At 37.0% G+C, this 27,880-nt stretch overlaps 1 protein-coding gene across 2 annotated transcripts in view; it reads left to right on the top strand.

Annotated features, from left to right (window-relative positions):
• Positions 1–8,975: 8,975 nt before the first annotated feature.
• LOC134659467 (chaoptin) overlaps positions 8,976–27,880 on the top strand; it is a 49,799-nt gene continuing 30,894 nt past the window's right edge. For both annotated transcript variants that reach the window (XM_063515112.1, XM_063515121.1), the window contains exon 1: positions 8,976–9,269. The gene's annotated coding sequence lies outside the window, so the exon portion shown is untranslated. The remainder of the gene's footprint in view (positions 9,270–27,880) is intronic.

The following is a 27,880-nucleotide window of genomic DNA, read 5'->3' as shown; positions in this document are numbered from 1 at the left end:
CTTTTATTATTTTATACCGGTGTGGTGTGATATCATTTATACTATTAAAAAACGTACTTCCTTTAACTTGCTAAAATAGCTATACCTTCAGTCGTTAGATTGAGAAAAATGGCTTAGAAAAAGTATCTAACTCATTTATTCAGTCCCCATTACAACAATCTTCCATTATAGGTATATATAAATCCAGTTAATTACTGCAAAATAATGTGAAATTACTACAAAAGTTTCGGGAAATTAAGAAATTTGGGCTACAGCTTCTTAATAACGAGAAAAAAATATCAATATTAGTTACTCAGTTAGCAGCACATCAAGCACATGTTATTTATGTTAACAGAAGACTGGGAACGGACACGATAACACAAAAAAGTCACTGATAACAACACGCACAAGCACTAATGAAGTTCCCGGTAGACGACCCAAAGGCGACTGAGCGAAAACCTGATAACAATTACTTTAAAACATACAAATATTTACCCTTATTCCAGTCAGGAGGCATGCAGGTAGCTCGTTTTAAGAGTTACTGTTACTACTGTTTAGTTTAAGCAATATTTGTACTTATTTTATGACGTTATCGCGTACCAATAACGCGACCAATGCAATATTTAACGGATCCGTGAGATCCGAAATATCCGGATCCTATGACACGTTGGATCCGGATCTTAGATTTGACGGATATCCGGATATTTCGGATATCCGGATATCCGGATCTCAAACCCTAGACACGAGTCCGTGCAAGATATCGGCAAACTGTCGGAGGTAACTTATGCCTTTATTCGACGTTCTATTAAGAGCAGAAAACTTGAATCAACTTAATCTTGACTCCTGGAAAACTGCTTGAGATATGAAAATACTCGATTTATAGTTTGAATTCAAAAGACCGAATTATCAAATGAAGACTTATTATTAACTGCAAGTTTAAGTAATTATGGCTAGTTCGGACTGCCTAACAGGTAAGCACAAACGAGTATCGTCAAAGAAACAAACGTAAATATTGAACCCTGAAGGTCAAAACGAATTTCTCTTTTGCTACCCGCAATGCAGTTTCGACAGCAGGTAACAAATAGGTACCTATATATGTACCTAGTTTTTGTATAGGTACTAATTTAACCTACTTCAAAGAATAGTTACATACCGACGAAGGTATTCCGGCAAAGGCAATCGGTTCGAGGCAGCAACTATCGATTTCCAACGTAAACCTTAGTTTAGTAGGTAGATAGAAACTTGGAAATAATCGAGCGGCGTTTTGCTTAAATTGGTAGGTAACTAGTTCCAGTTAGGTACTTGAAAACTCAAACTTTCATAATGTACGTATTTTGTAACTTGCGAACTGTACATTAGGTACAGTAAGAGCACTAAAATACAAAAAAAAGCAAAATACTACGTGGAATATTTTACAGTACATATGGTGCTACTTTCACGTGCCAGTGCGGGAATAAGCACTTTCCGTGCCTATGTCGAAAATTTAAAGGACCATAATACTGTAAAACGTTGTACAGTCGCCATCAGATATTTCGGAGCGGCCAAGGCGTTCACAATATCTGAGCACGCACTCTGACGCCTTGACAATAGAGGCATTAGAGGCGTGTTCAGATATTTGTGAATGCCTCTACCGCTCCGATATATCTGATGGCGACTGTACGATACACTCGTGTCGATTTAAAACACTCCCTTCGGTCGTGTTTTACTTAGATAGGTATAATACGAGTATTAATAATGATGCGCTGCTTTACTGTGAACTATCTTTTACAATCTAGTATTTCGGGCCCGATTCGGATTTTGTAATAGACATCTGTTAGATATCTTTTAGACATTGCCAAGATACGATAACGATATGTTTAAGATCTAACCTGTCAAATTTGACATTTCCGCGATTCTGGAGATACTCTTGAACGATTTCCAGAAGATATTACTTAGAGATCTAATTCACATCTAATAGATATCTAACACGATCTATCGTAAAAGTGACATTGGTTGCCCGAATTGCACTGCAAAAGAGAACTAGTTGAAATCTAAACTATAACGTATCTAGAATGGATCTAGTACGTGTCGTCTCTTGTGAATATCTTGAAGTTCGAATACGGCAGTTCATGTCGAGTCTGTCGCAGGTACGTCATTCGTTCGCTGTTATTTATTCAGTAATTAATCAACAGAGTTTACCTTCTCAAACATAATTTGCCGGCGAGTGGTTTGTCTTAATTGGCCTCGTTGCCCCTTCGTCATTCTAGGCTTATTTCGATATCTTCCGAGCTCGGGGGGGACGCAGCCATGACCGGATTTACATTTTAATCGTGCAACTTGATCAACTTAAGACCAGGATAAGATTATCCTGTGTTTATTGATATTATAGTGAATAGCAGTTACTTACCGTAAAACTACCCATCTATAGTCCCATGAGTTCAATACCTACATGTATATTTCGCTGGGTGAGAATCAGTGTGAGAATACGTTTGTGCCATACGCCACTTACATTGCTTTACAGGAGAGCGAAAAGAAGCAAAAAAAAATATTTCTCGAAAAGTTTTACATTTAGGAAATATTGAACTTAATTATCATTTAGGCACATATGTTTATTTCTTATTGCCATATCCGTTTGTGATGAGTAAATGTTAAACGTACAATGTATGATATGACACAAAAGTTTTGGATATATGTCACACTTTTGTAATAATTTTCTGTTAACAGATAGATAGATAGATAATTATCCGCATTTTACTATAGATAGATCCTATAGTAAAATGCGGATATGGCACAACATTTTTGAAAAATACGTTTTTCCAAAAACCGATTAGTGTCAATTATAGCATATTTTTTGTTATTTTAGAAATCGAAGCGATTTTGCTCAAACACAAACGTATATGGCACAAACGTATTCTCAGCCGGCGATTTTGTATATGAATACCAATGTTCCTTTTGGTTTTATCTCCCATTTTTGAAAATAATTTGCCTCAGAACTGCGCTACACTGCGTCTGCAGTCAAACTGTGCAAACAGTTTTGCAGGAAACTGTATATTTTGTAAGTATATTTCTTGTAAAAATAACTAAAAAATAAAAGCTCCAATGTTTAGCTCCTTTACTGCTTGTATCCTAAATAAAAACTGCAATACACCAACACCACTTGACAGCGGGTTTCCAGCTAGGGCTCCTGATATCCGTGATACACGCCGATTTGTAGCTACGGGTTCTTAAGCCCGGCGGTACTAAGATCACGAATTTCACGAACACGGCAAGGTACGTACCTCGTACCTGCGTTCGCGTCCGGATTCACGTGACACGCCGTGACACGCCATGATACGTAGCCCGTACCTGCGTTCGTGTGCGGAGCTTCGGGCTCGGTTCCGTTGGATACTTATCGCACGTCTCGTAGGTTCGACACGCCCGGGAGAAAAATAAATAAGGACTAAGTATTATTGAATTGAGTTACCACTTAGTATATTGAATACGGGACGTTCGTCGGACAAACATTTACGTGTGAATTAAACTTAAATTGTATTTTTTGCATCGATTTGAATATAATGGTTATATCTAAATAATTTATGGGGTTATTCTGTTTTCTGTATAATAAGCTATTGATTTTAGTCAAAACTAGAGACATGCCCGTTGCATTGCACTAATATAAATATAAGGTGTAAAACTCCCTAGTAAGTATCATTATAATTATGAACTTAAGCAACGCTATGCTACTGGTTGTTATTATTAAATCAAGGGAAGACATTTTTTCTGTTAAGTATTAATTAAATGAATGAAACGTACTTGTAAAAGCTTGCTACTATCAAAGAATATAACGTAGCCTAAATATTAACAAGGCAATCCTAATTCAAAGAAACAAAAGGGTAAATTTCTGCAAATCTTCGGTAGGTATGATAAAGGTAATACAGGTAAACAAATTCAACAAAAACACATGTACGGGGCCACGGAAAAAAAAGTACACAGCTGCAGTTCTTATCAGTTTCGAACTTTCGGCACATTAAAGAGTACTGTTTATTTCTACAAAAGGGTAAATTTCTGCAAATCTTCGGTAGGTATGATAAAGGTAATACAGGTAAACAAATTCAACAAAAACACATGTACGGGGCCACGGAAAAAAAAGTACACAGCTGCAGTTCTTATCAGTTTCGAACTTTCGGCACATTAAAGAGTACTGTTTATTTCTAGATTGAAGGTAAATAATGACATATTATTGTTAGAGTGTTTTATTGTATGACTAACAAGCTAAGCCAACCTACCGGGTTTTTTTGTAGATAATAAGTGCAGTTGCACGTGCAGACAAAGATAATAAGATTTGCGAGCGGCTTATTAAAATGAAACAAACAATATACATAAGTAGCTGTGGGCTTTACCTTTTCTTTGTGAAGTTGAAAGAAGTGACCGCGATGTTTTGTTTTACAAATTCGTGGTATTTTTTTATTTAATCTGGAGGGGGCAGTTTAGAATTTATTAAAGTAGCTATTCATTGTAATTAATGTTTGGTTCTTTTAATTTATTACTGATTAATATTTAATAAAAGGCCGTCCTATTGGAAATAAATTTTAATTCAAAAGTAATGAAACGGAATTAGAGCTATGAATAAAAAACTCACGATACATTTTTATTCGTAGCTCTTAGAGACCGCATCGTATCTTCACTCAACGTCGCGGGCGGACCGAACCGGCGTGTTCTTAAGATACGTGAAGCCGTGATCACGCCTACACGGATCTACACGGATTCACATACCCTAATTTCACGTAACCGAATGTCTCGTGCGGAACGGACCAGAAAACCGTTGCCGTGATTCACGAAACCGGGCGCACGGCTACGGGTTCACGAATCACGGACACGACCACGAGCCCTAGTTTCCACTCACAAGCTACATGAAGGCAAAATTTCATTCTTTGTTCTGGATATAAGTACCTAATTTTTACACGTGCGATTTAATATTTCATTAAAAGTCATGAAAAGAAGTGTCTGGTTAATTACCCATTACGTGCCATTACTGAGGTACAAATGCCTGCTACCATGTGCTCTAATCGAAGCCTTCTCGATCTATGTATGACCTGGAGAAACGTAGTAAGTACGTGCAATCGGGGACCACACTTATAATGGTTCACCTGTGATGCATTGAGAAAGCGAGGGTAATACTAATAAGCTAATAACGTATACATGGGCGTATATATGTGTATAAGTATACTATATGTATAGCACAATTAATTTGGCCGTGGCATTACTTTTTACGGACTTTATCCCCTTGTTTTTATCCGCACGTTTAATTATTGCTTTAGGCGCTCTCTTTTATGTTCCCGTTAACAACAGTAAGTACAACATAGTTAAATAAATTTTATCTTTTCGTATCAAATGTAACCTACACCTATATGACACTTTATTGCGCATAAATATGAGATATACCTAATGATATAAAACTTTTTTCATGTTATCAGTCTGTTATGTAAAACAAGTCTTATGAAAAATACAGAACAAAACGACATTTAGTTATGGGTGCTTCTAATACATAATATAAATATGTCCATGTGTATTTATATGTACATGTTAGCAGGTGCAGTAGAATCATAAAATGGAGTTTAAAAAAAGACGTGACGCTTTTTTGGATCACAATATTTAATTAGCAATCTTGCCTGCCATCAATTTAATTAGCAATCTAGAGGCCTTTCTCGAGGGACTGTATCGATTCGAATCCTGAGTTTTTGAGTTTTGCTCGATAGACAAAAAAATCGCAAAAATAGGCCTAAAATGCACGTTAAAAATTTGTAACAAATTATGCACAAAAGCTAGAAATATGAAAATTGCTTCTAAAATTTGGAAATATCATGTTTGAGGGAACTTTTTTATTTATTTAAACGTACAAAATATATAATTAAAAAACATAATAGGTATCCGTGCACCCGGGCACGCACTTCCATCGCGCTCATCACGCTTACGCTCAGTGAGAGGGAGAGAAAAACACGAATTCACTGGGCCTTAAGTGAGCGAGGTGTTTGAATTACATTTGCACCCGCTCTAACTCTTCTAAGAATAACTATTTAATTAAAATAAATTAAACGCTATATCCCAAAAATATCCACTTCATTCCAAAAATGCCTTACATCATTTTGGAAAAGAGCTGATACTGTTCAAACTGCTGGACCGAATTCTATCATACATAGGTCAGAACCACACCGCAAGGAAACTCGCTTTCACGTAAAAAAACGGCATCGAAATCGGTTCATCCGTTGGAGAGCTAAGATGCCACAGACAAAGCTGTCTCTGTCTGTACATTGGCGTCAAACGCTCTTTTTGCGTCGGGAGTTATTAAAGTAGACTGCAGGTCAAAGTTGCAGATGATGATATTATCAGCTGGATGTTATGAAATTGCCAGTCAAATTTTATATACCAAAAACTCGAATGTCAATAAAAGTCACGTAATCTCACTGCTGTAACCCAAACAAATCGCGCGTTCAAGAAATGAAGACGAAACATCGACACGCAATACAATAAAGGACACCTACCACTACCACTCCAAATTGATAAACAAATTACGCATTTGATGAGTTTTATTTCCGCAGACAATGAGGTCTAAATTCGCGTAACCCAAATAAAAGGCCCAGGCCTGGATCGGGAGCTAAGGTTTTCCAGCAACCGAACTGTGTTAAAATTTCCCTCAGAAAATTGACTGGACCGTTCTGCCAACTACCAATACTCCCAATTTTTATTTATTTTTACTTGTTGCACTTCATGAGACCCTAAACTTAATTTTATATTTCAAGATCTTTAATCTTTTTCGCTGAATTGTGAGAAACCAAAAACAAATGACTAAACACGCTATCTTCTTAAAATTTCCTCTGTTTTCCAAATCGCGTTCGTTTGACGTTTTCGCAGAAGTTCGCGTGTTCGCTCTGTGCTGAAGTTAGAAATGGCCGGGCTGGGGGCATAATTGAAATTGCTTGCTCAGGCTGGTTGAATGCTCATATTAACCATTACAAGCCCGGTCTGGAGCTACGCGTCGCTGTTACGGATGTGTAGAGCAGGTTAGACTAGTTCACCTAAGCGTTTGAATTGCCAGCGCTCGGGAAGCAATGAGAATCTACGGATAGGGGTGCGTGGCGGGGAGCGCAGGCTCCAGGGCCACCCGTAACTTACATAACGCGGGGAAAGCGGATGTACAACCCCGGCCATTTGCCTTCTCGCTCACACTGGGTAAAGGTGCGTGCTGTTTGGCGAGAGTTTTCCTTTAATGTACTTACTAGGAATTTTCTCCCCTAGCAACTAATACCTAGTGTGGGATATATTCATAACTGTTATCATACGCCAGAAAGCATCAATACTCATCAGATTTTAGAAATACATATGATACCGATTCTTAGATCATCACGCTCACACAAAACAGACTGCATGTGCGATGCATTATGAATTATGAATTAGGTACTGAATACTGAATACAAAATACATCCAAAATACTTATGATTAATGGTAGATTCGAGAAAAACGCTATATTGTATGAATACTTTATATAAGTTTAAGGGTAGAGCGATGGTAGAGCGTCATCCCAATAAGTTATAGACAGGGGTCGGACAAAAAGTGCGGATGACGTAAAAATGACGTAATCTTACACACAGGATGATGTTTGAGTTTGTATTTAAACTTCCGTGTGACATGTAGTAACAAAGTAGTATTAATGAAGTAACAAATTAATCGTAAATAAATCCATGGAATTAATAATACAGGTGGTAGGGTGATGTAGTGAATAAAATAAATTTCACGAAACCACAATATTCGAGTAAAGATGACATTTTAGAGCGTTTTCTTATACATTAGTAAACATAAATTTTAGCTAAATATAATCGTGAAGATACAATAGCTAAACAATAACGAAGTCAATTTATTGTTCATCTGATTGACAATGTGTCAGTCAAAAACGTACTTACTCATTTCAAGTGGTGATATCGTTTAATAAAGAGGTTGATAAATGATAAGTGATAATTGTTTATGAAAATCAAAAATACTATTTGAAATCATCCTATAAGTGGTTTCACGTCATCCGCACTTTTTGTCCGACCCCTGGTTATAGATATTGTTTTTTTATTTTAACAAAAACACTTTTACAACAATAAGAAACACAAATATAAAATAAGATCCTGTTTCATGAAGATACAGAGAGAAATGCAGTCGTTAAGTTACATTATATATGTTTTTATGATTTTGAATAGTTTATTTCTGTGAGAACTCTGTAAGCCTATTTAGATTGTATTTTTTGTTATAAAATGGTCCGGTTAAATAAATGTCACAAGGTCAAACAAATTCATAAGAAATTGATAACAAACCTCTATGTCTATTCATATTTTATCAAGTTTATTATATCTGAATAGGCTTCGATCAGTGTAAATAAATTAAATAAAAATACTTTGGCCCATTATTTGTCAATATGTTTTTTTAGTATAGTAAGAAGCGCTGGTAGCCTAGCGGTAAGAGCATGCGACTTGCAATCCAGAGGTCGCGGGTTCGAACCCCGGCTCGTACCAATGAGTTTTTCAGAACTTATGTACGAAATATCATTTGATATTTACCAGTCGCTTTTCGGTGAAGGAAAACATCGTGAGGAAACCGGACTAATCCCAATACGGGCCTAGTTTACCCTCTGGGTTGGAAGGTCAGATGACAGTCGCTTTCGTAAAAACTAGTGCCCATGCCAATTACTGGGATTAGTTGCCAAGCGGACCCCAGGCTCCCATGAGCCGTGGCAAAATGCCGGGATAACGCGAGGAAGATGATGATGTTTTTTTAGTAATGATATGATTATGGATTTTCCTTACGGAAAACGAATAAACATAATATAATTAATAGGTATGTACATATTCAGTCATCATCCGACTCTCAAACTACTCTAAAGATTAGGTACATTTACTAAAAAAATAACTACTTTTTAATTCAATTATAAAAAAAATAATCGCAAAGAACCAATCGGCGCGCGGCCTTACATTCGCTCGCACATGTGCCGATTGCGCTGACATTTACGTAGTGCGCCCCGTGCCGTCGCGTAGCGCGTACCGAACGCTGCCGACGAAAACCGAGCGAATATAAAAAACAAGTTCCAAATTCAAATGCTTGAAAAATTAAAAAAATAAGGTGCCTAATTTAAGTAATTTTTTGTGATTTTTGTTTTTTTTTATTGTGTGTTCGGATGCTAGCGAGCGCTCTCCCTGGGAATTGCTATAGCAACGAATGACGTCAAGTTCAGGGTTGGTGCATTTTCGTTCAATACAAGTTTCTGAGATTTTCATTCGACCAGTCGCCGAGGATTTGAGGTAAATAATATTTAAACCTATCACAACATTTATTCATTCGTGAACAATCTTTGATTACGTCAATTAAATGTCAATTAAACAAGATTAATGTAATCATTAATTTATATGAATTGTATTTTTGCACAAACAACCAAAGGAAAGGAATTTAATATCGTATTTTATTAAGGGTTGCGTGACCCATTTTGCTTGAAATATTTATTAGGTCTAAATATTCGGGTCGTGGCATATTGATGAGACGAAACTGATTTTAAGCAGAGTTTGTGTTCTTGAAGAAAACCGAATATACACGTGACTTAAAAGGAGAAATAAAATATTTATAATAAAGTTCAGTATAGTAACACAATAATTGGGTACTTTCCTCTACTTACAATAAATTATTTCAGACCGTGCACGAAATAAAGCACCAGATTAATTATTAGAAAAACATAGATAGCAGTTATTTTTAAATACAATTTCTATTTAATAAACCGGATGGAAATATAAAAAGTAGGTGTGACTGTGACGTCACTACACACGTTTTCATACAAATTCCATATTGGCAAATCGTTTTGACAGTTCTAAAAAAGAAACTGATTTGACTATTAGGAAAGTAGCCAATTGGACAAATACACGGTATTGTCTCGATAAGCAACTGTTATTTTGCGCGCGAAAATACTTACCATACCTACTTGTGTATGTTTTTAAATTCCATATAGGTAGGTAGTATTTTTATTTCTTTTTTTCTTGGTATCTAATTAAACATTCACACTTTGCTTGTGATATTTCATTGAGGAATATCCATGATAATCGAATGAATGTCAAAACGGAGTTCAGGAAATCATGGGCATATAGGTAAGTACTTTCTTATGTAAGATTCGATTCTATGTCACGATCATCAAAACATAATATACAATGATGTTGCATTCTTAGTGAAGCTAAAAGAACCAGCTATGTGTTCACTTGCTATTGCATCCCGCATTAATCCATATAAACTATTATAGGCAAGCAAAAATTCATAGTTTACGGGTAGGTAACATTACATATTCATTCATTTCATATCAGTGACGTGTGAAACTTGTGCCATATACAATATTCACACAGACCTCGAGAGATAGAGCATCCCGTGGGACCTAGGACCTATGTATATGAATATCACTAAATAACACCGCTGTCTCTATACGTTTCGTCTACTTTGACCTCTTGAGCCGTGGAAGGGCAGATGGTTTTATGTTTTTTTTCTTTGGGAAGAGGTTTTTAGTATGATACAATTGATCATTCATAACATCATCTTCATCGCTCTCGCTCGCGCATTCACTCCTCATTTCAGATCATTACCAAGTAACGTTTAATATTGGCCTTAAATTCCGCATCTATTCCGTAAATAACCATTAAAATTTTTACGCTTTTCTTAAATTTGGCCTACCGATTGTACATCCATACTCTTAGATATGGCAAGGTATTCGCAGTTAATTGATGTACATACTAGGCGTGATTCATACGTGTTTACTACTAGTACTACTATAGGTTTGATGCTGATGACGTGACAATTTGCATTACTAATTATTTTCCTTTTCCTTTGAAAAACGGCAGTGACTCAGCGATCAAATATTGATTTTAAATAGAAATACATATACCTACCTATTAATGGGTTGAGACGTCTTAATTGTCCCTTAAAAGTTAAAAACATTATAATTGGTAATTAATTAGGAATTAATTAAATTCTTTACATAGAGTTTAGTTTTCAGGACTCCTAAGTTTCTTAATATTTTGGTACTTTTCTCTATTTAGTAAGAATGCAAGCAATGTGTACCTACTTTTGCTTCACACCACAACAATTTACTCTGCTCATTAGATACTTAATATTACCATTACGAAACAGTACGTTAGAACCCAGTTTTAAAATCAATCCACCTAATTAGTCCAGTTGAGGAAAGCCATTAGTTGTAATACGTACTCGTACTTCTATAAGCAGTCTAGGGACGGTTTTATAAACGCCCGAGACACTTACTCGTCGCACGCAAATCAAACTTTTAGGCTAACCAGTATAAATGCGCTTTCGATTACCCATAGTTGTTACGCATCTCTAGGTCTTAGATAGACTAGTTCTCCTGAGACACTTCTTGCCTCTGCTAGTCAGCAATGATAACATGGCCTGGGCGAACTAAAAACATTAACTTGACGGCCCACTTGGCAAATCGTTTGTTTCGATACTGCCAAGTGGAGGTCGGCGATTTAAACTGGGACAAGAACTTTATTTTGTTGTAAACCAATAAATTCATACCATTTATTGTTTTTGTGAATGGTGTGATATATTAATAAGTATATTTTTATTCTCATAGATCGTCAATGAGAATCTTAACCAATCAGGTGTCCCGCCATACAGGAAGAGGGACTTGTAGACTGTTATCTACAAAGAAACACTACGTTATTTACAATCTTCAACGGTGTCAGGATATTTTTTTTCCTTTTAACTCCTTACTCACAACTTAGCCAAGCTTATAATTTTATTTCCATCGAATGTTAGTTCACTCGTATCAAATGATTCAGAACCGTTTCAAGAACATTTTGATTTGTAAACTGTTTAGACGACAACGGTTTCACTCACTTGAATTTTTAGTCGCTATTGGCGACATGTTTCGGGCCCTTCGGGGGTCCTTCCTCAGGCTCGAGTGCTCGCGGCGACTGCAACTCGTGCACTCAAGTGAGTGAAACCGTTGTCGTCTAAACAGTTTAAAATATGTCTCACGAAAGTTTAATATCGAACATTTTGATTATTAATTTGTAATGGCGTGCTAAGAACGTCTGATGGACATAAATAAATGTTCGCACATAAACGTTCAATATTACTTACCTGATATCCCATGGATATTTTCACTTGTTGATGCCATGCACGCTACCATGACAAAAAGTGACAAGCCTTGCAGATTTTAGGAATCCGTGAAGCATAGGCACTTTAAGAATATTGGCCTCATTAAATAGAGTTCGGTGCACTTGGGTCGATTTCAAATAAGAACACGATTTATATTTCCTGTCTAACTTCCTGTATCGTTACCAGAAAATGCCATTACCAAAGTACTTAGTACTCTTAAGCCACTGTGTGGAAAGGGGAAAATTCAATTGATATTCTTTCCACGTGCCACTATTGTTATCGTGTGCAGTGGTATGGGCACGAGCTTCTTGCTGCTTTGTAATACTATCACACCATTCAATATAAACTTTAAATTTTTTCCAAGTGGAAAAACATCTACCTCTAAAACATTTTTCTCTTATTCGAGTCTGTATAGTCTGGGTTAAAATGACATTGTAAATATAAACCTAGGAGCCATTTACGGTGAATAGGTGTACTATATTCACTAATAGGTGCAACATTCATTTATGTGCACCTTATACAATGCATTTAACTTGTATATTTATTAGGTACCTACCTATATTTCTATTAAATATACTAATGTATACAGTTTATGCCATTTATGAATGTATTAACCAGTAGCGGTTTACAGTCCTAAAACTATCAAGGCCCATTGAATTATCTAGGCTTAATAATAAATCAAAACTTCAGCCACATAGTGGAAGCAAATCTGCGTGCAAAACCGGTTGCAGTTAGAAATATTAGTAACTGCAACCAAGCAATAATGATCCATATGTACATGTCTTAAAAACTAATTTGCAAGCCCTGGTATGCGGTTCTAATATACCAATGAGAATAAGTGACCCTTCTAATAGATATTTCGCACTTGCAGAGTTGCACTTTATGTAATGACCTGTTGTATATGAACATAAAATAACTTTAAACTGCCTGCGCTGACCTCATTTTGTTTATGGTTAAATAAATAATTTATAACTATTTCGTCTTTATTGACGCAATTCCTTTGAATATGACATACAATGCCTTGACATGAAACCTCTTCGATTGCTTAAATATAATTTTGAGTAATTTTTTTTAAAGTAGGTATCTTTGCAATTTTTTCGAATTACATTTTTTATTGACAAAAAAACTTTAATTTAGTACACGTAAAAAGCTAAAATTATTTCTTAACATATTACCTTTATAAGTCATTCATTACGAATTCTTAACTTTACTTCCTCTACCTACTCATAATTACTGCACATAATAGTCAGGAAGAAAATGAAACCATACAAGATATCGTCTAAAAAGTAAAAACACGTCGGAATTTTACACGCCACACGAATTCAATAGTAAGCTCGAACAGCTTCCCATACAAGTTGCCATAATGTTGTAATAACATTAGTACAGCCTCCAAGAGCCAAAAGTGCATGCTCTTCTGCCAAGCTAGATTAGACTTTATCTAGTTGTAATAAAGACTTAATCGTGGTTCTAGCGAGACTTGTCTAATACTAGAGATTTTCTTCGCGAGGTCTGCGTTGCGTAAGCTACGTTGACACAGTTTCGATGGTGAGGTGGGGCCTACCATAACAAATAGTAACTTTCTGGCTTGAATGAAGCACATTTAATATTTTGTTTACATGTTTTGTAGAATTATTTCATAATATAATAATATTTTGTAATAACACGTATTAATCACGTAAGCATTAAAGTTTAAGGCAATAGACGTATTTTTTTAATTAGCCTATTAGTGTGTCCCACTGCTGGGCAAAGGCCTCCCCTCTTTCCCGCCACTTGACTCTGTCCAATGCGCACTCCCGCCACTCCACACAGAATGTATCAAGGTTGTCCCGCCATCTCCGTTTGGGTCTTCCTTTGCCCCGAGATCCATCCTGTGGGATCCAGTCCGTGGTTAATTTGTTAAACGTATTATACTAAAAATAATTGTTAACTATGACTGCTTAACTGTTACCGGGATGGATTTTACTGTCTAATCTACACAAGTATCCACAAAGAAGGTAGGTACTGCGACGCTCATGTGACTCCTAAGGAATGACTTACTCTCAGAGAGGTAGAATTGTTTGTATGTCACCTATATACGTATACATATCGTAGTTGTCTTTTAATTCTACGTTTTATTTGAAGCGAATGTACCTCAACATGTGAAATTCCCCACGCACTTTTACTATCGCTACCATCGAACAGGCCAGTCGGCGGCACGAGTGCACATTAGTATGCTCGATTTCTTTTTGTGAGGACCGAAAGTTAGCCGTTTATAAACAAGCCGCAAAATATGTGGTAAACGGAAAACGTGCGCAAAACTACATTCCAAACCAGTTGCTGGGTTGTGGTTTTGCTAATTTGAGTACACTTTATGAATTTACCGAATAGCAAATAATAACTAGTAGGTATGTCATAATAAAATTATAGGTATTTAACCAAACAATGGTAACAGCAACTTAAAAATAGGCTGTTTTTTATACTGTCTATTATGTCTTATGTTTATTTTTGTACTACATATTTTGATTCTTATTATGTTTTAAAAAATAAGTTATTATTATCAGTACATCGGGCTAAATCTATTATTTTTAAAATTTATTACGACGGCGCCTAACAAGCGGAAAGCGCAGCGCATCTGATGGTAAGCAAAAACTATCTCCTAAGGAAGGTTGCAACCACAACTCAACTGTAATTGGCATTGATAGACCAATACTATTCCGATATGATTTTATTATTCAAATCATATCAGACAAACATCGTTTTAGTGCTAACCTTTAAAATTTAACCAAATAAAAAACAAGAATCAAAAGTGTTCTACAAAATCAACCAAACCAGTTTAATAGCTAATAGTGCCTATAACTTCGGCCGTTCCTTACGTCATCTCGGGCATTAGTCGTACCTTCTCACCGGCATAAGCAAGTAAAAGTGAAATCATTTCGATCCAAGCAGTTATCCAATCAAACGGTCTTAGCTCCTCCATGACGCGGAACGGTAGGCGCTGACCCACAAAACACAGCCATGCGTTCCATTGAATGTGCGAGTCGCTCGCGTCCTATGGTCTAGTATAAGGTGTTCTTGAGACCCGTAATAACGATGAGTAGTTGGAGAGCGCGCTTATACTGGTTTTCTAAACACCTGTTCGCGCTAAGCTATTGGATGAAGACCTTTACATTGCATTCCCATACCAAGCACACCTCGTGTACCATTGTTAGTGTGATATCTCAATACGCATTGTTATTATAGAACTTGAGGTCATACTTATACTGGAATAGAAGCGATGCGCTCATATTTGTTGGTAACAGTACAGACATTTGTCTTGAATGCAAATGCCGAAGGTGTGTCATAACAACACGTGTTAGGTCGTATTGGCACTGATACCTGGGTGCAGTTATTAGTCTTGAAAACAGGCTACAATTGTTTAAATAAAGCCTAGGGCGTTTACGAAAATTATAACATTACCTATAGATTAATAAAGTATAACGAGGCACAGAAGCATATAAGGCCGACCACCCATGGTTGATGCATTTTTGTACCTATAGGTAGGTAATATACCTACTTAGGATAGGAATCAGTTTTTGTTAGAGACGCAATTCCAGGTTATTCTAAGACCTCATGACATCATAGGTTTTGTAACCTCTATGCCACCTTACAAAATTCTTACCTTACGTAAACCTGTTTTCTCTGCCTCAACTTTGTATAAACATAATACATTTCAAATAACAAAAACACATTTAACTGATTTGCAAGACCGAAGTGATCCCATTAAGTGTACCCCGAACAAAGATTTGTGCGGTACCTACACTAAAAAAAATTAACAGTAAGCAGATTTAATTAATAATAATAGATCCCCGAGGGTCTGAGCATATACGTAACGTAAGAGCCTTCATTAAAACTAGTTGAGAAATTCTCTCCATAAGTTCAAGGTCTAACCTTTATGATCTAGGTTTCATACGAGATACGATGTGTGCCCGGGGGTGTAAGGGGCTTCAAGCCGAGCTCGAGAGCACTCTTCTATGATATTAATTATGATTAAAGGTTAATTTGCTTTAAGCTATCACTTTTCAAGCCTATATTCATCCTACTGCACAGGCTTATTTATTGTTTGAACGACAGGGTTTTGGGCCTTACACTAGTGTAGGGTTTGCAATCCGGATCCGAAATGTATGAAATTATCCGGATCTGGACCCGGATCCGCGGATATTCCCATACATTTCGGATCCGTCGTGCAAACCCTATACTAGTGCAATGCGGATAGTGACTTCTCGCGTATCAATATGCAGAGTAGATTAATTTCGCAATCGGATGTGACAGCACAGACGTCAAGATATGTACATTAAGTAGGTTCTACCTACACTAGTGTACCTACAATAATATTTCAAAACATCGCTCAAAATTGTATGACAGGCTTCTTATCGCTCTTCTATTGTGTTAGAAACTTTTGAACGCTTTGCTATGAAAAAAATATTATTCCACGTATTGTAAATTTCCTCCATATTTGTAGGTACAATATACTTATATCAATTTGTATTATCATCAAAGTCTCTGCCAAATTAAGGGTTAAATTTAAGTACAAACATTTTAATTTGTATTCACCATATAAACGTTTCAATTGTTGGTTCAACTTCAGTACAGCTCTAGCATAGCTCCGTCTATTTATGTGCTAAATGATTCGGATTCGGCAAAAGTTCGTACCCTTTCGTAACATACAACTAACTAGCCACTCGCAAACCGAATAAAATGTGTTCGGAAGTTCCGAATTGCGATTTGATTCAGCCTGAATTTGATTATGTGCGCTCAGTTCATTTAGTACGAATTTTCCCGATTTTTTACATTGAACATTGTCAGTATATATCTAAGTTTGTAAAGCACTGAAAATATTTTAACACGCAGTAAAATACTTGCAAAGAGTACACTTAGTAATGAAAATAAGAACATGAACATTTTCATACAAATGGCCCATTTTCTATTAGGAGGTTCGTTTATATCTTTTAGAAAACTGATCTAGTTAATGATTTGTTTATAATGTTTATATAGTTCAGCTACTCTAAGTACACGTTACATTAGATGTTATATTTTTGTAATTCACGAGGAATCATGACGTGGGACTATGACATTGTATTAAGTAAGGCCCATGACCTTTTCTAGCGCACTCTAACGGTTATCGCGTGGCATTTGTCTAGAATACAGATAGCCTGGTTATATAAATTCACAGTAATATGTTGTACTAACTTTACTCATGTTTATTTTAAATAATATACTGTAAAGATGCTGGGAAAATACAAAAATTGGACCGCACCGTTGCCCCAAGGCCGCTCTCGCAACGTCTTTGTTTACGGTCCAGCGCAGCACGTCGTCACGACATTAATTAATACTATGACGTATCACGTTCACGGTGTTTTACGAAGCAAATATGTCATAGAATGACGAGCCAGCATGTTGCATATTGGTACTATAAAAAACAATACGTGGCTTTATACACATGTAAACTATAAGCAACTTGACAAACAACAAGCTGTAGCATTTTATGGGTACCTAACTACCTACAAAAATAAATAAGTTCATATGAAAGTGCAAACTGCAATATTAAGGTAATAAAATATATGAGATGCAACTATGTGATATTAATTAATATGTATATATATATTTTACTAGCAGAAGCAGAACACGTGTATTTCATTATATTAATATACGTTATACTATACCATCGTGGGATTTAACTATTTGCTGCTTCTAAATTATTTTAAAAACGAATTCTAAAGTATCTCAAAATCGGGATAATGTCTTTGAACTGTTATCTATACTCTATATAGAGGTGGCTCCCTAAATGGTAAAGTTCGTAACTGTCTTGAACTATCGTTCTAGTTTGCAGCATCGAGGGGAGACAAGTAGGACATGAGGAATTGCTTCTCGTTCACCCCAGTTTACCCTGTATACTATATTATGTGTGGCTATATTATTCATTCCGGTACGTTTTTATTTTACAAACTCTGGTGAACTAAAAAATCAACACATCACAAAATAAGGGCCAATGTTGATTACATACATTCTATTGAATTCACCTCCAGAGGAGGCTGGTATTTTTATTAACCTTTGATTACAATAATTGCTGTGTTCAGGGTACGTATTTATTTTCCTAAACATACAGCCCTGATAAGCCCTTTATACCACCTGTAAAAAGTCAGATTGAGCCAAATACACAGCCTTCTCTCTACACAATGCAACTCTTAAGGTCTTTCGCTTATGCGTGACTGTTATAGGCTTATACTGCCGAAATTGTTGCCTATATAGGATTTGCCTTTAGGATATTCAGCCGGGCTAGCACATGATTGTCGCGACAGTATCTCGCGGCGAGATAGACTACCCGTCCCTCTTTTATTAACATAGTTAGAAAAAGACGGGTAGTCTATCTCGCCGCGAGATACTGTCGCGACAATCATATGCTAGGGGTGCTGGCCTTGATAATACATATCTAACTACTTCACTTATTCATGACCTTTGCCCGGAATGGAACCGGGTGAATAATGGATAGGTTAACATGTAATTTGACGTTAGCCTCATATTGTCGACGGGCATAATACTTCGTCATGCAGGAGAGATGGAGAAGCTCAGACATTGCTTATTTCCATTACGACTACGGTGAATTCTTCGCAATAAGGAATACTAGGATTTTAATCTCACTATTTACTAGGTACCGACTTATAAAAAGATTGTGTAGTAGGTAATGATATTGTTATAAAAATATAACAATGACATTAAATAGTACAAAGTAATGGCATTATTAAAGACAATAGTAATTGGAATGAAATATATGAAAAGAAATAACATGTAAATTGCAATATAACAGATTTTTTTTAAGAATTTCTGTTTTCATCTGTTGGTTTATAGGATGCAGGAACGTGCACGTTCAAACGAAAACTTATACAGTACCTATATAGGATATTTATTATTCCATGCACTATTATGATGTCGAATACCTGCTGGCCCGCGTCAACAATAAAAGTGAGTAGTTGGCTAATTCTGGCAACACCATAAACCACGTCTCGATGCGAATCTGGGTTGTGTGAACTGATTAAGCGCTAATTTCCCCATTGTTCCCGATACCGCTAACAAGGTTTATATCACACCTCGCGCTAAAACTGGACACGCTATTATAAACTTGCTGGCAATTTTATTTTCATCACGCTTGCTAATAAAGTAAAGGGTGTTATTTACACGCAAGCATACAGAGCAGTTTGATATTCAATAAAAAGGCAACAAGTAATATATTTTCTTTTAAAAACGTTTATTATATTATCGTTAAAATAATGAAAAATTAATGAAACAGCAAAAAGCCAATGAAAAGCTTACTTTCTTTTGTTTCCACGTTGCAAATTCAATTTTCTCAAGGTGGAGGAAATATTTGCGTGGCACATAATTCACTAGTACTGGATAAAAAAAATTCAGGCATCCTCGTAACTTTTATAAAAGGGGCGAAACTATTTCGCTTGAAAAATTTACATGACGTCAATTTATAAATAATTGTATCACCTACGTATCTTTATGAGCTAATTTGAAAACCGAATGAATATATATACGATATACGAGTAAGTAGGTATCCATCACATTTTTATTTTATAGGCAAAACACTGTACCCTCATAGAATATTAGCTTAATCTTAAACGTAGATATTACGAATTTGTCATAGGTTAAAGTCAGAATGACAAGTCAACTTTACAGTAGATATTAATATAAGAATACCACATATATCCCACTTGGGTGGATTGGACTGAAAAGATTATGTACAAGTACATTCAAGATTGTTAAATATTTATTTGAGAGAGATTTACGAATAGTATTAAGTACTATTTTTCCGGATAACGTAGGCGGAATCAAAGTAATTTCCTGAGGGAGCCAGCCTGAGCTACTGATGCAGCGCCGTAATGTCTGTTAAATGTTCGGAAAATTTGATTTTCTTAAGTTGCTCAAGAACTAGAACGTAAATTTGATTCACGAAGGGATAGGCAGGAATCAACGAGTTTCTTAAGGGGCCCACTGATTAACAGTCCGCCGGACGGTATCGGCCTGTCAGTTGTTCGGAACTGTCAACTTTTTGTTCTAACTGACAGGCCGATACCGTCCGGCGGACTGTTAATCAGTGGGCCCCTTTACTGGGATAATTTGGCACCGCGTGGGCATCGGACAAAGGGAGCTTTTTGTCTTATTAAGCATTAATGTTTAATATTCAAATATATATTTCTATTAAATATTAAGAAAGATATTAAAATTGAGAAAGGTATGTTGAGATGGTTTGGACACATGGAAAGAATGAGTGAAAGAAGGCTGACAAAGAGAGTGTATAAGGAAAAAGTAGAAGAGGGAGTTAGAAGGGGCAGACCTCGGCGGACTTTCTTCGATCAGATCGGGGAAATCCTGAGGAAAGGCCAGGTCAAGAGCACCCTAAACCGGCGAGCGTGTATGAGGAATATTATGAAAGTAACGGAAGCGAAAGAGGTATGTCAGGATCGTAGCAAGTGGAAATCCGTGGTCTCTGCCTACCCCTCCGGGAAATAGGCGTGATTATATGTATGTATGTATTAAATATTAATATTTATTATTAATATTTGATAAAAATAATTCTATTCAAAACGAATTATTATGTTATATTTTTATTGATAAATAGCTGGTTTCCAGATAAATTTAATATCGGACATCAGATATGACCACAAAAAAGTAAAATGTAAGAATTGCCTTTTGTATTTATTTATACAATTTATACGAGTAAATGTTGATTTGTTGCAACAATGAAAGGACTTGATACCATAGAGCCCTCTACAACAGCTGCATTGCTCAAGGGGTCATCCGAAGTCTGATAACGGACTGGACAATGTGAAAACGCTCTTATACTTATTAAAAAAATCACTAACAAAAAAACATCAGTTTTCCTCGGGAAATGCAGTTCATAATTGTTAGGGTGCGTCATTCGATGCGGTTGACCCGTGATTCATCTTAACCGCACTCAAAAGATGCACCGCTACACAATGAGCCAGGGCAGCCAATTAAATCTGACCACAATCCCGGTGCTCAAAATCATATTCGTTGTAGACAATGCTTTGTATTTTTAAATTGCATAATACTTAAAGATAAGGAACGGCAAACTACAACAAATTTATAGCTAACCCAGAGGCAAATAAATGTATGTACACGTAAATATGTTTTTAAAATAAACATGGATAATGAATATTATAATACATATATAGATATACATATAATCTAATCAACCTCCTTGAGCTTATCACTACATAGTATAAAACAAAGTCGCTTCCCGCTGTCTGTCTGTCTGTTTGTATGCTTAGATCTTTAAAACTACGCAAAGGATTTTGATGCGGTTTTTTTTTAATAGATGGAGTGACTCAAGACAAAGCTCAAGAGGAAGGTTTATGCATAATTTGTTAACCCGTGCGAAGCCGGGGCGGGTCGCTAGTTGACAATATAAATTATCTATATTAATGCAAAAAAGCGCAAGAAAATAAAACTAGATAATTATATTATTTTGGCCCATCTCTGTTAACATTCTAACCTATGGCACAAACGAAGCAGTGTCACCTACACTGAGTCTGATTCATCTGCTTTCTCATTCACAAAATGTTTAATCTCGACTACGTGCGTAGTGTACGTAACTTGACCTGAAGTCCCTTCACAACTATACGTAATCGCATGTCACACTTCTACTGGTTCACACTTAAGTATAGTATATGTACATATTGTGAATGACGTGGTGCATGTCGCGCCTTTAATTGAGGGCTCACACGTACTTAATGAGCGCCGTGGGCGACACGGCGACCCCAGCAGGTGCCGCTGTATTCTTTTAATGACTAGTTTCTGTCGATACCTGATCTATTTTTTAAGACTTTTCATTTAAGGTTTAACAAAGCTAAAATTCAAACAACATTAGAAAAAAAAAACTAACGAAGTAATTTTTTTATATCATATTATAATTTTTTTTATCTGATTTTTATTGAGACTTTGGACACTCTAGGTGAACATGTGAGCCTCATTATACTATCATAATTATACCTAAATCTGTGTTCTTTTTCTCTTATTATTCAGAAATATATGTTTAATAGTATAATTCAATCTCAGCAAATCTTGCGAACTGTTTATTGGAATACGTGTTGTGACGTTGTGAGGAAAAATGCTACGATAATATTATTTCAATTAACCAACTGATTAGAATCAAGAAACTTCGTACTAACAATATTATTTCCCAGCTTTATGAATCTAAGAATAACAAACTTCATACTAACAACATGTTTTGATGTTTCACGTAGGTATAGCTAATTGAACTGTTTAAAAGGAACTAGTCTGTTGTTAAAATTAGCATGCTCCTTCATGGGTCACCTACAACTCATCAAGGTCGATAGATCACGTTCACTATGTAGGCCATTTTATCGTTGCGTTTTTATGACTAAGCTATGCGGCACCAGTGCATGTTGCACGTAGTAATTGTAACCTCCAAGAATCCATGACTCACATAAACAACAAATACCGCGACAAATCCATACCTGTCAGAATCTGAACCTTAGCGACATAAACATACAAGTCACGTCAAAATCGCGATTTCTACAAACAAAGAGGCACCAGGCGACCTTAGACATTCTTACGTAATATCCAGTCAGCACTATCGTGAGAACGTTTGACAAAAAACTGCATTTGAAGTTAGACCTTGCGCTATACCAGATTGGGTTTAGAATTCACCACTATCTGGAGTGCCTGGTTGTAGTGGCCGGTGTTGTGCACCGCTGCGCTGTTGCGACGTGACCGGTTGTCATTCCATTCTTGATTGATAAATATTCAATGTAGTTAATTTAATAACTTCCAGGGATATATTAATCCTATTATATTGCTAGAGCCAATATAAAGTATACTTTATTCTATGTTACAACTACCTATTTCAAAAACGGGCAATTACAACATTTCAACATCGAAGTATTCATTTTCATTAATAATGACCTACCATGCCTTAAATAGGCAAATTGTATAAGGTATTATTGCATAATAGGTGTGTATTAATACTAGTGAATTAGCTAAATATCTCCGTGTTATGTGTCGTAGTACAGGCTTTTGTCTGTGGATGTTTGTGACAAAAGGGATATTTAATGAACATTAATAATAGGATCCCTTTGGGCACCTAACCCTAGCCTAGCCTTCGCGCATCTATGTATGTATAATAGGTACCTACCAATATGTCGGCCACATGCAGAGTATTAATTAAAAATTGATGATCGTGTACCGTGCTTGTAGTGAGCCAGAGCGCTTTACAAAGTTAACATTTAGTGAACAAACTGAAAACCCTTTTCCTACGTACCTACAAGAAGAAGTATCACAATATATGAGGAAGCAAACACCTATCATGCAAAATAAAAAGTATTAGGTCTCAAAACCATGTTTCAGCACTACACAGCTGTTTATCTAAGTATCTAGTTATGACTCACGAGCTAATAAAATAAAGGTTCCGGAAGGGACACTTTTCAAGCGTTCATAACTTCAGACAAATATTATGTTATGGTTCATGTCAGGGACTTTTTATATCTAGTATCTGCACATAAAATTACATTTTCATTTACTATAGTCAACATGTGAATAATTTAGGTATCGAAAATAATGGTTTAAGCCCCGAGCATGTATTGTCCGCGCAAATGCCTGCAGGAGATATTGAGAGCAATATCAAAAAAGCGGCCAAGTGCGAGTCGGACTCGCCCATGAAGGGTTCCGTATTTAGGCGATTTAAGACGTATAAAAAAAAACTACTTACTAGATCTCGTTCAAACCAATTTTCGGTGGAAGATTACATGGTAATGTACATCATATATTTTTTTTAGTTTTATCATTCTCTTATTTTAGAAGTTACGGGGGGGGGACACACATTTTACCACTTTGGAAGTGTCTCTCGCGCAAACTATTCAGTTTAGAAAAAAATGATATTAGAAACCTCAATATCATTTTTGAAGACCTATCCATAGATACCCCACACGTATGGGTTTGATGAAAAAAAAATTTTTGAGTTTCAGTTCGAAGTATGGGGAACCCCAAAAATTTATTGTTTTTTTGTCTATTTTTGTGTGAAAATCTTAATGCGGTTCACAGAATACATCTACTTACCAAGTTTCAACAGTATAGTTCTTATAGTTTCGGAGAAAAGTGGCTGTGACATACGGACGCACAGACAGACGGACAGACGGACAGACAGACAGACATGACGAATCTATAAGGGTTCCGTTTTTTGCCATTTGGCTACGGAACCCTAAAAATTCAAAGTCAATCCCAAGTACGAGTATATATTGCATGCATGAATGCAATATTATTCAAGTTTAATTATGACTAGTGACATTTTGTGTTATTATTTATTTTTATTTTTAATTATTGGTGCCATGACCGCCACGCTTTGCAAACGTGCAATTTTCGAACCGGAAGGCAAGATAGGGAAAATTACGATTGAGGCTAACTCTAACATAAAAAAAACCCATTTTATTATATTATTAATATAGCAGTGCATCTCGTTTTCAACAATGTATAAGTGTGGGTGAGATGCACACATATCAATAACCGATTAAGATGGAATTTTCAAGGTTCGAACAGGCGTCCGCGAGTTCCTGTCCCTGAACAATGTGGACGAGGTTCAGTTACGTCAGGATGGCACGCAATCTATGAACTTTGATTTTATCTAAACACATGTGCAATTGTTCTTTTTTATCACCACAATAAAGTGTCGTCCATGGAACGTGAATGGAAAGAATAATGTTGAACATTATTGTTTAGTAGCTATGTTTATTGTTCAAAGCGAACAATAATGAGGTTAATGGTCTTTGCAAAAAGGTTGAGTTTCTTGGTCTTTATTTACCATCAATTTCGTTTAGCTTTCGGTATAATAAAAGTTGCTAGAATGCATGTCCATTAAGAGTCTTAGGACGATTGATCACTGTCATAGACTAGAAATCCTCTAGACTGAGTTTAGAGCAATTATTTCATGAAACCGATGCTGCCAAAAATACGGGGGTGCGGGGGGACGAGGTGAGCGAATCCCATGCCGTGATTGGTCCGTTCAAAGACACGGACCAATCACGGCACGGGATTGACTCGAAGATGGAGTAAAACTACCGTATGAGTGGCAGAGGGGGTAGCGTTACTATGCTCAGTCTAGAGGATGTCTTGTCTGTGGATCACTGTAGACGTGACGCCATTCTAGTGTTCTTTGACGGTAGCAATATCGCATATCTTGTGATAATAGGAGGAACAATCGTGTCAATTACTACGAATTAAATTGCTTTTGGGCAATGACGTGCCATACCTACCTTATTTGGGCAAACATTATGACATGGCATAGAATTTTTTTTATATTAGGTAATATTACACAAATTGATCTAGCCCCACAGTATGGAAGCATATTTATTTTATAAGTTCTTACATACATAGAAAACGCCGAGTCGGGAACAAATATAGGTATGTCCTAATCGTAAAAATAAATGCCCTTACTGGGATTTGAACCCAGGACCCATCGGCTTCTTAGGCAGGCTCACTACCGACTAGGCCGGACAGGTCGTCAAAACACCTAAGCTCCACGGGGAAAAAATTGCACAAGTAATTACGTAATAGAACGAAAAAACAAATACCTTTTTAAACATAAATAATAATAAAAATGTATACTTAACTACAACGGTTTTCACAAGGATCAACTTATCGAATGTATTAAAATCCGTCAAAATGTTTGAGATGCATGCTGCAGGGTGTAGTATGTATATCTATCAATCATTAGTAATAATATCTGGGTGACCGAGCTTCGCTCGAAAAACATATAAAAACTCGAAAATACGAGTTTTCCCAGAGATAAGACCTAGCTAGATCGATTTTTCGCCCCCGAAAACCCCCATATAGCAAATTTCATCGAAATCGTTAGAGCCGTTTCCGAGATCCCCGAAATATATATATATATATATAAACAAGAATTGCTCGTTTAAAGGTATTAGATAAATAATATAATAGAATAGAATGAAATATAATTTATTCGTATGCACGAACAAATTATCTAATACATAATATAAAAGAAAACACAAAATAAGAATAAAGTGCCACGAAATGTCCTCATCTCAGCATGTTGCATGTAATAGGTGTACAACATCACAATTGAAATATGATTACAGCAGTTCTGGCGGAATTGTCACATGTAACATGTTGTGGGTGTTGAACCTACGTGGATCGTAAATGATAAATGCACGCACTCGTAAACAATATGTAATTTCTATAATTACAGTGTTTATTATTTGTTAGGTAACGTTAGTATTCAAACAAGCGGTTAGCAAGAGCACACACAGTTCACTAAAACACTCGTTAGGTTCATGCACCACACCATTATATCATTAGTCGATGAGTCTTTGGTTAGTGTCACAGTATTTATAATAAGATGTCACAGTCGGTACACGGATAGGATTTCAGCGGGTAATGCGCGTGCGATAGTTCCCGTGACGTAGGTAACACTGACGGAGGGGCGCGGTGCGCGCGGCATCGGCGCGAGCGACGATCGTTGCCTAGCAACGGTTGCCGGCTCGCGCGCCGCCATGTTGTCGACTTTCGTTGTGGGTCCAAACGAAGAAGGTTTTGTAGATTTATTTAATCTGCGTAATTTTGATACTGATGTGGAGTAGGCCACAAATACTCCCCCGCCGAGACCGTTTCACGGGCGATAGTGATCTAGGTGAGCTGGAAATCGAACTACTCGGCCGCTTCTGGTCTGTTTATCGGGGACTCTATCTGGTTGTAGTTGTGGCTGATTGCAGGAGTTGCGAAGCAGGTAAGCTGGTTTTAATCTGTCTATTGTAACTGTTGACTCTTTGCCCTGTATATCTATTTTGAAAGTTTTCTGGCATCTCTCCAGGACTTTGTATGGACCAGAGTATGGAGCTTCCAGGGATCTTCGGCCGGGGCCCTGACGCAGGTAAACGTATTCCGAAGAGAGCAGATCCTTTGGTACATAAAACGTCTTTGTTGTATGCCACGATGCTGGAACTGGGCTCAGGTTAGCCATATGTCTACGCAGGCGAGAGGCGAAGTCAGTAACGTCGATGTCCAGGTTGGTGGATGGGTTGAAGAATTCACCTGGTAATCTGAGGGGTTCGCCGTAAACCAGTTCTGCTGCCGATGTTTTGAGGTCGTCCTTCCAGGCACTCCTTATTCCCAGGAGTACGAGTGGTAAGATCTCTGACCATTGTGGGTTATTATGGCACATGATTGCGGTTTTTAGCTGTCTATGCAGACGTTCGATCATGCCGTTGCACTCAGGGTGGTATGATGTTGTCGGGCAATGGTTGGAGCCGAGGAAACCTGCGATGCTTTTGAATAGTTGCGACTCGAACTGTCTTCCACGATCTGTCGTTATTTTGTTTGGGCAGCCAAAACGTGCCACCCAGCCGAAGACAAAGGCTTTTGCACACGTCTCTGCCGTCATGTCTGGTAGTGGGTACACCTCAGGCCATCTTGTGAACCGGTCGATGACGGTGAGGCAGTACCTGTTGCCTGAAGAGACGGGAAGGGGGCCGATGAGGTCCATATGTACATGGGAAAAGCGATCGGAAGGGGTTTGTATCGGAGTAAGTGGAGCTGAAGTGTGGCGATGTATTTTGCTGCGCTGGCAGTCTGGGCAACTCTGTGCCCAGGTCTTGCAATCGCGACGAACGCCGGGCCACACATATCTGTCAGCGATTAATTTGGCGGATGTTGCGGCGCCTGGGTGGCTTAAATTGTGAATGCTGTCAAACAC

This window comes from Cydia amplana, chromosome 2, assembly GCF_948474715.1.
Source record: "Cydia amplana chromosome 2, ilCydAmpl1.1, whole genome shotgun sequence".
Taxonomy (NCBI): domain Eukaryota; kingdom Metazoa; phylum Arthropoda; class Insecta; order Lepidoptera; family Tortricidae; genus Cydia; species Cydia amplana.
This window is presented reverse-complemented; position numbering and strand designations above follow the sequence as displayed.